The sequence below is a fragment of the Vicia villosa genome, linkage group LG4, assembly GCF_029867415.1.
Source record: "Vicia villosa cultivar HV-30 ecotype Madison, WI linkage group LG4, Vvil1.0, whole genome shotgun sequence".
NCBI classification, from domain to species: Eukaryota; Viridiplantae; Streptophyta; class Magnoliopsida; order Fabales; family Fabaceae; genus Vicia; species Vicia villosa.
The window spans coordinates 121,872,739-121,884,961 of record NC_081183.1 but is presented as its reverse complement, the minus strand read 5'-3'; positions in this window follow the sequence as shown (position 1 = coordinate 121,884,961).

Sequence of the window (12,223 nt, the reverse complement as noted above, 5' to 3'; positions counted from 1 at the left end):
AGATTTAGGATTTATCACCATGAACACCTCATTTGCCTTCAAACTTTGAATTTCTAAAATGCGCAATTTCTCTTCTCATCCCTTATTCTGTGATTGTCGCATGTGCCTTTATTTTAATCCTGCCTTATCATTTATAATTTTGGATTTTTATTATTTGTATTATTATTGCTTGCTATTATTTATAAATTATGTATCTGCCCCAAAGCCTTGTAAAATTTTTTGCCTTTATTTCTGTTACCCTTTAAGGGTTTTATTGTAATAGTAATTAGGTTTATCTTCCCGCCTTTAATTTTCCGCATACAGGTGTTTATTGGAATAACGTAGGAACTTTTAAATTCTGCCTTATTTTTTAACTGCGTGGTTAGTAATCCTAGGGAGTGCAAGCCTGTTAATTGAATTAGCATCACTAATTATAAGATAAATATCTGAATCTAATCACCTGAATGTGCCACACACACACCTTTAGGGTAACCTCTCTTGTTGCCTTGTTGCCTGTTGCCTTTAATTACGATCAAATAGTCAAGTCCCTCTAGTTCGAGGATACCTAAAGTAAAGGTTGCCTAATTCTTTGAAATCATCATATGAGATCTAGTCCCTCGATGCTGCCTCGGAAAAACATGATGATTGTCCCAATTGCTAAGGTATCTTCGCCTGTTGCCTAAAAGATTAAATGACTATTCTATCCTTCCCTAAAGACTACCTACTTCCACATGGTAGGGACAGTTTTATGGCGAACGATAATCTTCGATGACCCTTCCACATCCAATGAAAGGACTTCCTACCCTCTTATGGTATGGATAGCCCCTTCACCTTGAAAAGCTAAAAGAATCTTTCTTTCAAACTTAGGGTAGGTGCTCTTAAATGCTTGCTCCTTTCAAAATTCAAAACTATCTTTCTCCCACTGATTTTCAAATACTTTCAAACAAGGCTACGCTTGTTTACAAGCTAAAGTCCTTAACAAAGTTTTTACTAATCACACACTGCACTCTTTTCAAACATTTCAAACAAAAAACAAGTGAGCTAAGCAATTAAGAGCCCATGGATAACCATGGATACAAAGGGTGCTTACACCTTCCCTTTGTATAACTTACCCCCTAAACTCAAGTCTTTTAAAAAGGTCTTTCCTGTTCTTTTAGCCTTTCCAATTGGATAAAATAAAAGTTGGTGGCGACTCTTGCTTAACCGCGACATTTCTAAAAAGTCAGTTCTCCCACCGTATTACAGACATCATCTTCATCTGAATATTTCGACATTTGTAGTCTTGGTTCTGCAGGTGTTGAAGTTGAGTTTCATTCTTCCATCTCTAATCCTTTGGGAATTTCGCTTGCATATCTTCTCTGATGCATCATCAAGCCTCTACTAATCTTGTAGAATTCGATGCCAAGGAAATATGAAATGTCACCCAAATCATACATTTTGAACTCCTTGCTAAGATCACCTTTGAAGTCTTCGATCTCACTTTTGCAGCTACTGTGATCAACAAATCATCAACATAGAGATATAGTATAAGAAATTCACTATTGCTTCTTCTTACATATACTCCATCTTCAATTGTGCACTTCACAAATTCCTTCTCCCTTAAGAAACTTTCATTACATGATTTATTAGAACTACTAATTAAGCCTAGGTTTTACATTTTCTGAATATAAGAGAAGTTAACATGACCTAGTCTAGCATGCCACATATCAAAAGAGTCAATCATATAAGCAGAAGAAGATGCATTCCCATTTATTATTTCATCCATATTGAGTACAAATAGACCTTCATCAAAATATCCATTCCCCACAAACATGTTATCCTTTGTTATTGAAGGATAGAAAAACACTTAGAAAGGGGGGGGGTTTGAATAAGTGTAGCTTTAAAAACTTGACAGATAAAAATAAATTGCACAGTTATTTTTATCCTGGTTCGTTGTTAACTAAACTACTCCAGTCCACCCCCGCAGAGATGATTTACCTCAGCTGAGGATTTAATCCACTAATCGCACGGATTACAATGGTTTTCCACTTAGTCAGCAACTAAGTCTTCCAGAGTCTTCTGATCACACACTGATCACTCCAGGAACACTGCTTAGATACCCTCTAAGACTTTTCTAGAGTCTACTGATCCACACGATCACTCTAGTTACAATCTGCTTAGTTCACTCCTAAGACTTCCTAGAGTATTCTGATCCACACGATCACTCTAGTTCCTTACAACTTAATGTAATTCTAAGAGTATTACAAATGCTTCTTAAAAGCGATAATCACAACTGTGATATTTCTCTTAATCGTTTAAGCTTAATCTCACTAATATATTACAAAAGCAATGTAGTGAGCTTTGATGAAGATGAAGAATCTGAGTTTTGATTTGAACAGCGTTTCAGCAAGTTTGATATGAGTTGTTTTGGTGCAGAATCGTTAACCTTGCTTCTCATCAGAACTTCATATTTATAGGCGTTGGAGAAGATGACCGTTGAATGCATTTAATGCTTTGCGTGTTCCGTACAACATCGCATTTAATGTTATACGCTTTTGTCAACTACCTCGAGCCTTGTTCACGCTGTGTCTACTGACGTAGCCTAGAATAGCTTTTAACGTTCCTTTTGTCAGTCAGCGTAGCCTGCCACTTGTACTTCCTTCTGATCTGATGTTTGTGAATACAACGTTTGAATATCATCAGAGTCAAACAGCTTGGTGCATAGCATCTTCTGATCTTCTGACCTTGAAGTGCTTCTGAGCGTGATACCATCAGAACTTCAGTGCTTCTGTTCTCTTGTTCTTCTGATGCTTCCATAGACCCATGTTCTGATTCTGCTTCGACCATCTTCTGATGTCTTGCCAGACCATGTTCTGATGTTGCATGCTGAACCTTTTGAGACAAAGCTTCTGAGCGCTGAATTATGCGTACTCTTTATATATTTCCTGAAAAGGAAATTGCATTGGATTAGAGTACCATATAATCTTAAGCAAAATTCATATTATTGTTATCATCAAAACTAAGATAATTGATCAGAACAAATCTTGTTCTAACAATCTCCCCCTTTTTGATGATGACAAAAACATATATAAATGATATGAATTTGCGATCAGAAAGAACAGACGGCAAAAGACAAATTACACAGCTATAGCATAAGCATATGAATATGTCTCCCCCTGAGATTAACAATCTCCCCCTGAGATAAATAATCTCCCCCTGAAATAAATACTCGAAGAACTTTATTAAAAGACTTCCCTGATTATTTCGGTAGAGACGATCATATAAGCTTCTTGTCTTCAGAGAATTCCTAGCTTCTGACTTCTGCTTCCATTGGACAGCTTCAGAACTAGAATTTCCTTAGATCCCTAGAACACTCACAGCTTCTGATTCCTCCTTCCATCTAGGACAGCTTCAGAACTTGAATTTCTTTGATCTTCTGAACATTCACAGCTTCTGATTTCTGCTTCCATTTAGGACAGCTTCAGAACTTGAGTTTTCTGGATCTTTAGAACATTCGCAGCTTCTGATTTCTGCTTCCCTCGGATAGCTTCAGAGCTTTGAATTTCTACCAACATCACTTCATGCTAGATTTGTATCAGAACATTGTTGAATGTACCAGAGCATCATCTGAGCATCTCTACATCCTGAAATGTTACAGAACAAAAACTAAACGACAAAAGTCAGCATGAACGAGTCAGAACATAAAATGTATATTCGAACACATTATATGTATCAGAGCCATATAGGCTAAAATAATGTATCAGAGCAAATAATGTATCAGAGCCATAACATTATATGTATCAGAGCAAATAGAATTTTGTCAGAACAAATAGACAAATATGGATCAAATTCTATTATCAGTGCTTCTGATTCATTCTTCTTTCTTGCTTCTGATTTCTGAAGCTTGACAGCACTCAGCTTGCTTCAGTTTTCATGGTTTTGCTTCTGTGTTTGCTTTGAAGATTTTCTTCACTTCTTTATACCTGCAAAACACTTAAACCATATAGAACTTGCAGTTCTTGTTAGTAAATGTGTGGGAGCTTTACCCAGCAACTGATAGATTTAATCAAATCATTTATCATTTATCTTCTCCCCCTTTTTGTCATAACATCAAAAAGAATATTTAAAAAAAAATTCAGATGCATAAAACGACAAACAAAAACACTGGAATGTAAAAGCAAAGAAACTTTTTCATTTATAATCAAAAGATATTACATGAAGATGTTTAACAAGCAGATGCAACAAGGAAAAGAAAACTACAAAGACCAAAGCCTAAGACCCTAGCTAAGACAAAGTCTGTGCCAGCATGCCATGAAGGAGTGAAACGCCTCATTGACTGCTTCTTGGGCTTCCAGGCGAGGGGTCAGGGAGACTTGGTTCTGATGCAGATCTTCCACAGTCTTTATCAGAGACAACATTCTCAGCGGGTGAAGATGAAGAGATTTCTTCGGAATGGATTAAGGGAGAGGAAAGGTTAGATGAAGAGGAGGTTGAGTCTAGAAGGAAACAAGATGAGGAAGAAGATGGAGATGATGGAGGGCTTTCACCAGGGGGATGAAACACACGTCTAGAATAGTTTCCAGACAACATTGCTTCGAATGGATTCACCTTGAGAGGATCATAGGTGATTTTTATCTTTTTGGGTTTGGAAGGTGATGTTTCAACAACTTTTCTTTTGTTGTTTTGATCTTTTCCATGGTTTCCTGGGCTTGATGAGGAGTTCATGATGGATTTGCAGAAAATGAACAGGTAGGGTTTGATATGAATGCAAAAGATAGAGAGAGATGAGAGGGAAAGAGAAGAGTTTGAAGAGTATTTAAAAGAAAATAAAATGAAACGAATGATGAAAAGCATTTAATGTTACGTGACGTGAGGAGAGGTAATAAAGACGAATGAGGTGACTAGCACAGTTACCTATGGTCGGCGTCCCTTCAACTGCACGCACGTTTATCCATGAATAGTAACGACAGGTTTACCATCCCGAGATAAAAACGTAACAGCTGTTTTGCTTTAAAAGAGGTTCTGAATCAACTTAGACAATGAAACGTTAGTAATAACCGAATCATAATTTCTAAAAGATTTCAATCAGAACTTCTGATTAAAAAAAATTAATCCATTTTCATTTCAGAAGATACTCATACATAAGAACTTCTCATCTTCTCATTCTGGGCATAAATCCATACTGATGTTCTTCAGAATGAACTTAAACCTATCTTCAGCCAGGGGTTTTGTAAAGATATCAGCCCATTGATGGTCTGTATCAACAAAGTTTAAAGATATAACACCCTTCTGAACATAGTCCCTTATGAAATGATGTTTAATCTCAATATGTTTAGCTTTTGAATGAAGAATAGGATTCTTAGATAAACATATAGCAGAAGTATTATCACAGAATATAGGAATGTTACTCTCAAATATCTGATAATCTTCTAACTGACTCTTCATCCAGAGCATCTGTGTACTACAACCAGCAGCAGCGACATATTCTGCTTCTGTTGTTGATAGAGCAATAGTTGCTTGCTTCTTGCTGTACCAAGAGATCAAATGACTTCCAAGAAATTGGCAACTTCCTGAAGTACTTTTTCTTTCAATTCTGTCTCCAGCATAGTCAGCATCGCAGAATCCTACTAAGTTGTATTCTTTAGATTTTCTGTAAACTAAGCCAACATTAGTAGTACCTTTCAGATACCTTAGAATTCTCTTAACAGCAGTTAAATGAGATTCTCTAGGATCTGATTGGAATCTAGCACACAAACAAACACTGAACAGAATGTCAGGTCTAGAAGCAGTCAGATATAGAAGAGATCCAATCATACCTCTGTATAACTTCTGATCTACCTTCTTACTTACCTCATCCTTACCTAGGATGCATGTTGGATGCATAGGAGTTTTGGCTTCTTTGCAGTCTAGAAGATTAAACTTCTTCAGAAGTTCCTTCACATACTTGGTTTGATGAACATACGTTCCTTCTGATGTTTGATTTATTTGTATTCCAAGGAAATACTTGAGTTCTCCCATCATGCTCATTTCAAACTCAGCCTGCATAGACTCAGCAAACTCCTTTCCAAGTGTAGCATTAGATGTTCCAAAAATAATATCATCTACATATATTTGACAAATTAAAATATCCCTTTTAAAGGTTTTACAAAAGAGAGTAGTGTCCACTTTTCCTCTAGTGAAACCATTATCCAGAAGGAAAGAACTTAAGCGTTCATACCAAGCTCTGGGAGCCTGTTTCAATCCATACAATGATTTCTTAAGTTTAAAAACATGATTAGGAGACATAGAGTCTTCAAAACCAGGAGGTTGATGGACATAAACTTCTTCATCTATATAACCATTTAAGAAGGCACTCTTAACATCCATCTGATAAAGAGTGATGTTATGTTGAGTGGCAAATGAAATTAATAGACGAATAGATTCTAACCTGGCCACTGGTGCAAAGGTTTCTGTATAATCAATCCCTTCTTGCTGACTATAACCCTGAGCCACCAGTCTGGCTTTGTTCCTTACCACTTCACCTTTCTCACTGAGCTTGTTTCTGAAGACCCATTTTGTACCAATTATATTGAATCCATCTGGTCTAGGAACAAGATCCCAAACATCATTCCTTGTAAACTGATTCAGTTCTTCTTGCATAGCAATTATCCAGTCTGGATCTTCTAGAGCATGATCAACAGAAGTTGGCTCGATCAAAGATACAAGACCTAATTGACAATCTGCATTGTTCTTAAGGAATGCTCTTGTTCTGATTGGATCATCCTTCTTTCCAAGAATGACATCTTCTGAGTGACCAGAGATGAGTCTGGATGATCTTCTGACAGATGGTTCTTCAGAAATGCTTAGATCCTCCAGAGAAGCTGATACTTGATCTTCAGATTCTTTGCTTCTGAGAAGCTCTGCTTCTGATGCGTTGCTTTTTGGCTCAACAACTTCTGATATGTCAATATCATAATCTGCAAAATTATCAAATTGCTTTGGTTTTTCAGAACCAAGCTTATCATCAAACCTGATATTGATTGATTCTTCTACAATCAATGTTTCAGTATTGTATACTTTGTAGCCTTTTGAGCGTTCAGAATATCCAAGAAGGAAACATTTTTGTGCTTTGGAATCAAACTTACCAAGATGATCTTTAGTGTTCAGAATAAAGCATACACATCCAAAAGGATGGAAATATGAAATGTTGGGCTTTCTATTCTTCCACAATTCATAGGGAGTCTTATTTAGAATAGGTCTGATAGAGATTCTATTCTGAATATAGCATGCAGTGTTTATTGCTTCTGCCCAGAAATGCTTAGCCATATTGGTTTCATTGATCATGGTTCTGGCCATTTCTTGCAGAGTCCTATTCTTTCGTTCTACAACCCCATTTTGCTGTGGAGTTCTAGGACAAGAGAAATCATGGGCAATACCATTTTCTTTGAAGAATTCTTCAAAGGATCTGTTCTCAAATTCACCACCATGATCACTTCTGACCTTTATGATTTTACACTCTTTTTCAGATTGAATCTGAATGCAGAAATCAAAGAACACTGAATGAGTCTCATCCTTGTGTTTCAAGAATTTTACCCATGTCCAGCGGCTATAATCATCTACGATGACTAATCCATATTTCTTCCCTCTGACAGATGCTGTTTTGACTGGGCCAAACAGATCAATGTGCAAGAGTTCTAATGGCCTTGAGGTAGAAACAACATTCTTGGACTTGAATGCAGGTTTGGAGAACTTGCCCTTTTGACATGCTTCACAAAGAGCATCTGATTTGAATTTCAGATTAGGGAGTCCTCTGACCAGATTCAGTTTGTTAATCTGAGAAATCTTTCTCAAACTAGCATGACCTAATCTTCTGTGCCAGACCCACTGCTCTTCAGAGACAGACATAAGACAAGTCACCTTCTGACTCATAAGATCTTGCAGATCTGTCTTATAAATGTTGTTCTTCCTCTTGCCTGTAAATAGGATTGAGCCATCCTTCTGATTTACAGCCTTGCAAGACTCTTGATTAAAGATTATATCATAACCATTGTCACTCAATTGACTGATAGATAAGAGGTTATGTGTTAATCCTTCTACAAGAAGTACATTAGAAATGGAAGGAGAGTTACCAGACTTTATTGTTCCAGAGCCAATTATCTTGCCCTTCTGATCTCCTCCAAACTTGACTTCTCCTCCAGACTTAAGCACCAGGTCTTGGAACATAGACCTTCTTCCTGTCATGTGTCGCGAGCATCCAGAGTCCAGGTACCATGACATGTTGTGCTTTGTCCTTTTTGCAGTCAAGGATATCTGCAATAGGAATAATCTTATCCTTAGGTACCCACATTTTCTTGGGTCCTTTCTTGTTAGATTTTCTCAAGTTCTGATTGAACTTGGGTTTAACATTGTAAGCAATAGGAGGAACAACATGATAATTCTTAATGTGAGTTTCATGATATTTCCTAGGTTGTGTCACATGCTTTTTGGTGTGTGTTATGTGAAAACTTTGAGCATGTGAAGTGTGCCTAATATCATGGGAGTGGCCATACTTGAACTGATCATACAATGGCTTGTATGTGAATTTCATTTCATCAACAGGTTCAAGTTTGTATGGGGTTTCACCCTCAAAACCAATGCCAACTCTTTTGTTTCCAGACACAGCATATATCATAGAAGCTAGCTGACTTCTGCCAATACTTCTAGATAAGAACTTCCTGAAACTTAAATCATATTCTTTCAGAATATGGTTTAAACTAGGAGTGGATTTTTCTGAATCAGAAGGAGATCCAACATTATTGGATAATTTTAAAAGTTTTTCTTTTAATTCAGAATTCTCCAACTCAAGCTTCTTTGTTTCAAATTCAAATAGCTTTTTTCAGCTTTTTGTATTTGAGACTAATCTGAGACTTGAGTTCCAGAAGTTCAGTTAGACCGGAAACTAACTCATCTCTAGTAAGTTCAGAAAATACCTCTTCAGAATCTGATTCTGATGTAGATTCTGATTCGTCATCTTCTGTCGCCATCAGCACACAGTTAGCCTGCTCATCTTCAGAGTCTGAATCATCTTCTGACTCATCCCAGGTTGCCATAAGACCTTTCTTCTTATGAAACTTCTTCTTGGGATTTTCCTTCTGAAGATTTGGACATTCATTCTTGAAGTGTCCAGGCTCATTGCATTCATAGCACATGACCTTCTTCTTGTCAAATCTCCTGTCATCAGAAGATTCTCCACGTTCAGTTTTTCTTTGAACTTCTGAAGCCTCTGAACTTCCTTTGCTTGGTCTTCCAGAGTTGATTTAGCTTTCTGGAGATCAGGGACAGTTCATCTTCTTCTTCAGATTCTGATTCTTCAGGATCTTCTTCTCTAGCCTGAAAAGCGTTAGTGCATTTCTTGATATTAGATTTTAATGCAATAGACTTACCTTTCTTTTGAGGCTCATTTGCGTCCAGCTCTATTTCATGACTCCTCAAGGCACTGATAAGCTCTTCCAGAGAAACTTCATTCAGATTCTTTGCAATCTTGAATGCAGTCACCATAGGACCCCATCTTCTGGGTAAGCTTCTGATGATCTTCTTTACGTGATCAGCCTTGGTGTATCCCTTGTCAAGAACTCTCAATCCAGCAGTAAGAGTTTGAAATCTTGAAAACATCTTTTCAATGTCTTCATCATCCTCCATCTTGAAGGCTTCATACTTCTGGATTAAAGCTAGAGCTTTAGTCTCCTTGACTTGAGCATTTCCTTCATGAGTCATTTTCAAGGACTCATATATGTCATAGGCCGTTTCCCTGTTAGATATCTTCTCATACTCAGCATGAGAGATAGCATTCAGCAAAACAGTTCTGCATTTATGATGATTCCTGAAAAGCTTTTTCTGATCATCATTCATTTCTTGCCTTGTCAGCTTTACGCCACTGGCATTTACTGGATGTTTGTAACCATCCATCAGAAGATCCCATAGATCACCATCTAGACCAAGAAAGTAACTTTCCAGTTTATCTTTCCAGTATTCAAAGTTTTCACCATCAAATACCGGCGGTCTAGTATAACCATTGTTACCGTTGTATTGCTCAGCAGAGCCAGATGTAGATGCAGGTGTAGGTGTAGACTTTTCACTTTCATCAACCATCTTTTACTGAAGCGTTTTTCTCTTCCTGAATCTTTTCTAAACACGGTTAAGTGCTTGCACCTTAGAACCGGCGCTCTGATGCCAATTGAAGGATAGAAAAACACTTAGAAAGGGGGGGTTTGAATAAGTGTAGCTTTAAAAACTTGACAGATAAAAATAAATTGCACAGTTATTTTTATCCTGGTTCGTTGTTAACTAAACTACTCCAGTCCACCCCCGCAGAGATGATTTACCTCAACTGAGGATTTAATCCACTAATCGCACGGATTACAATGGTTTTCCACTTAGTCAGCAACTAAGTCTTCCAGAGTCTTCTGATCACACACTGATCACTCCAGGAACACTGCTTAGATACCCTCTAAGACTTTTCTAGAGTCTACTGATCCACACGATCACTCTAGTTACAATCTGCTTAGTTCACTCCTAAGACTTCCTAGAGTATTCTGATCCACACGATCACTCTAGTTCCTTACAACTTAATGTAATTCTAAGAGTATTACAAATGCTTCTTAAAAGCGATAATCACAACTGTGATATTTCTCTTAATCGTTTAAGCTTAATCTCACTAATATATTACAAAAGCAATGTAGTGAGCTTTGATGAAGATGAAGATTCTGAGTTTTGATTTGAACAGCGTTTCAGCAAGTTTGATATGAGTTGTTTTGGTGCAGAATCGTTAACCTTGCTTCTCATCAGAACTTCATATTTATAGGCGTTGGAGAAGATGACCGTTGAATGCATTTAATGCTTTGCGTGTTCCGTACAGCATCGCATTTAATGTTATACGCTTTTGTCAACTACCTCGAGCCTTGTTCACGCTGTGTCTACTGACGTAGCCTAGAATAGCTTTTAACGTTCCTTTTGTCAGTCAGCGTAGCCTGCCACTTGTACTTCCTTCTGATCTGATGTTTGTGAATACAACGTTTGAATATCATCAGAGTCAAACAGCTTGGTGCATAGCATCTTCTGATCTTCTGACCTTGAAGTGCTTCTGAGCGTGATACCATCAGAACTTCAGTGCTTCTGTTCTCTTGTTCTTCTGATGCTTCCATAGACCCATGTTCTGATTCTGCTTCGACCATCTTCTGATGTCTTGCCAGACCATGTTCTGATGTTGCATGCTGAACCTTTTGAGACAAAGCTTCTGAGCGCTGAATTATGCGTACTCTTTATATATTTCCTGAAAAGGAAATTGCATTGGATTAGAGTACCATATAATCTTAAGCAAAATTCATATTATTGTTATCATCAAAACTAAGATAATTGATCAGAACAAATCTTGTTCTAACAGTTATAATGATCTTTCCAAATTCAAAGGATACCTTAATCCCAGCTTTGCCTAAAAGATCAACGGAGATCAAGTTTGTTCTTATGGTCAAGACATGAAGAACATCTCTTAAAGCTAGGGTCTTTCTAGATTTGAGTTTGAGAAGAACTTTCCCTTTACCATGGACTGGAGCAGTCAGAGAATCACCAAGGTATACACTACTACAAAACACGCAAACAACAACGCCATGTTTACAACGTATTCATATACATCGTAGTGATATGTAAAAATTTTCGCGCGCTTTCCAGTTTATTACAACGGCTACTAGGCTGTGATAGTAAGTATCATATATTCAATGACACTCTGCATAATAACTCCTGGGCCCTCGTTGTTATATATATCTTTCCCATCCATTGTTAATTGGGTTCTCATTAGTAGTGACATTTATTCTTCTCCTTCCCCCATAGAAGAGTAGGAGGTAAACGCATCTCTATTTCCACATATATGCTTAGTAGCACCTGAGTCTACTATCCAACTCCTCACACCAGAAACCATATTCACCTGAGAAATTACAGCAGCAATAACATCATCCCCTTTCACTAAATTCACATTTGGTTTAGGAGGTTTTCCATTTCTCGGGCGGTGTCTGCAATGTTTAGCAATCTGACCCATCTTTTCACAAACAAAGGAAGTTCCTCTGTTTTTGAAGGTATGGGTGAATTTATGGATATTTTGATCAGGTTTCTTAGTTGCGTACCTCTTATTGTTTGATTTTTGCTGAATCAGATTAGCACGAGTGGCCAACGCCTTTGCTCCTGCTCCAATGATCTCCTTCTGAATTGTGTCCTCAATAATGATATGAGTGATTAGGTCACCAATTGAAAGTTGTTT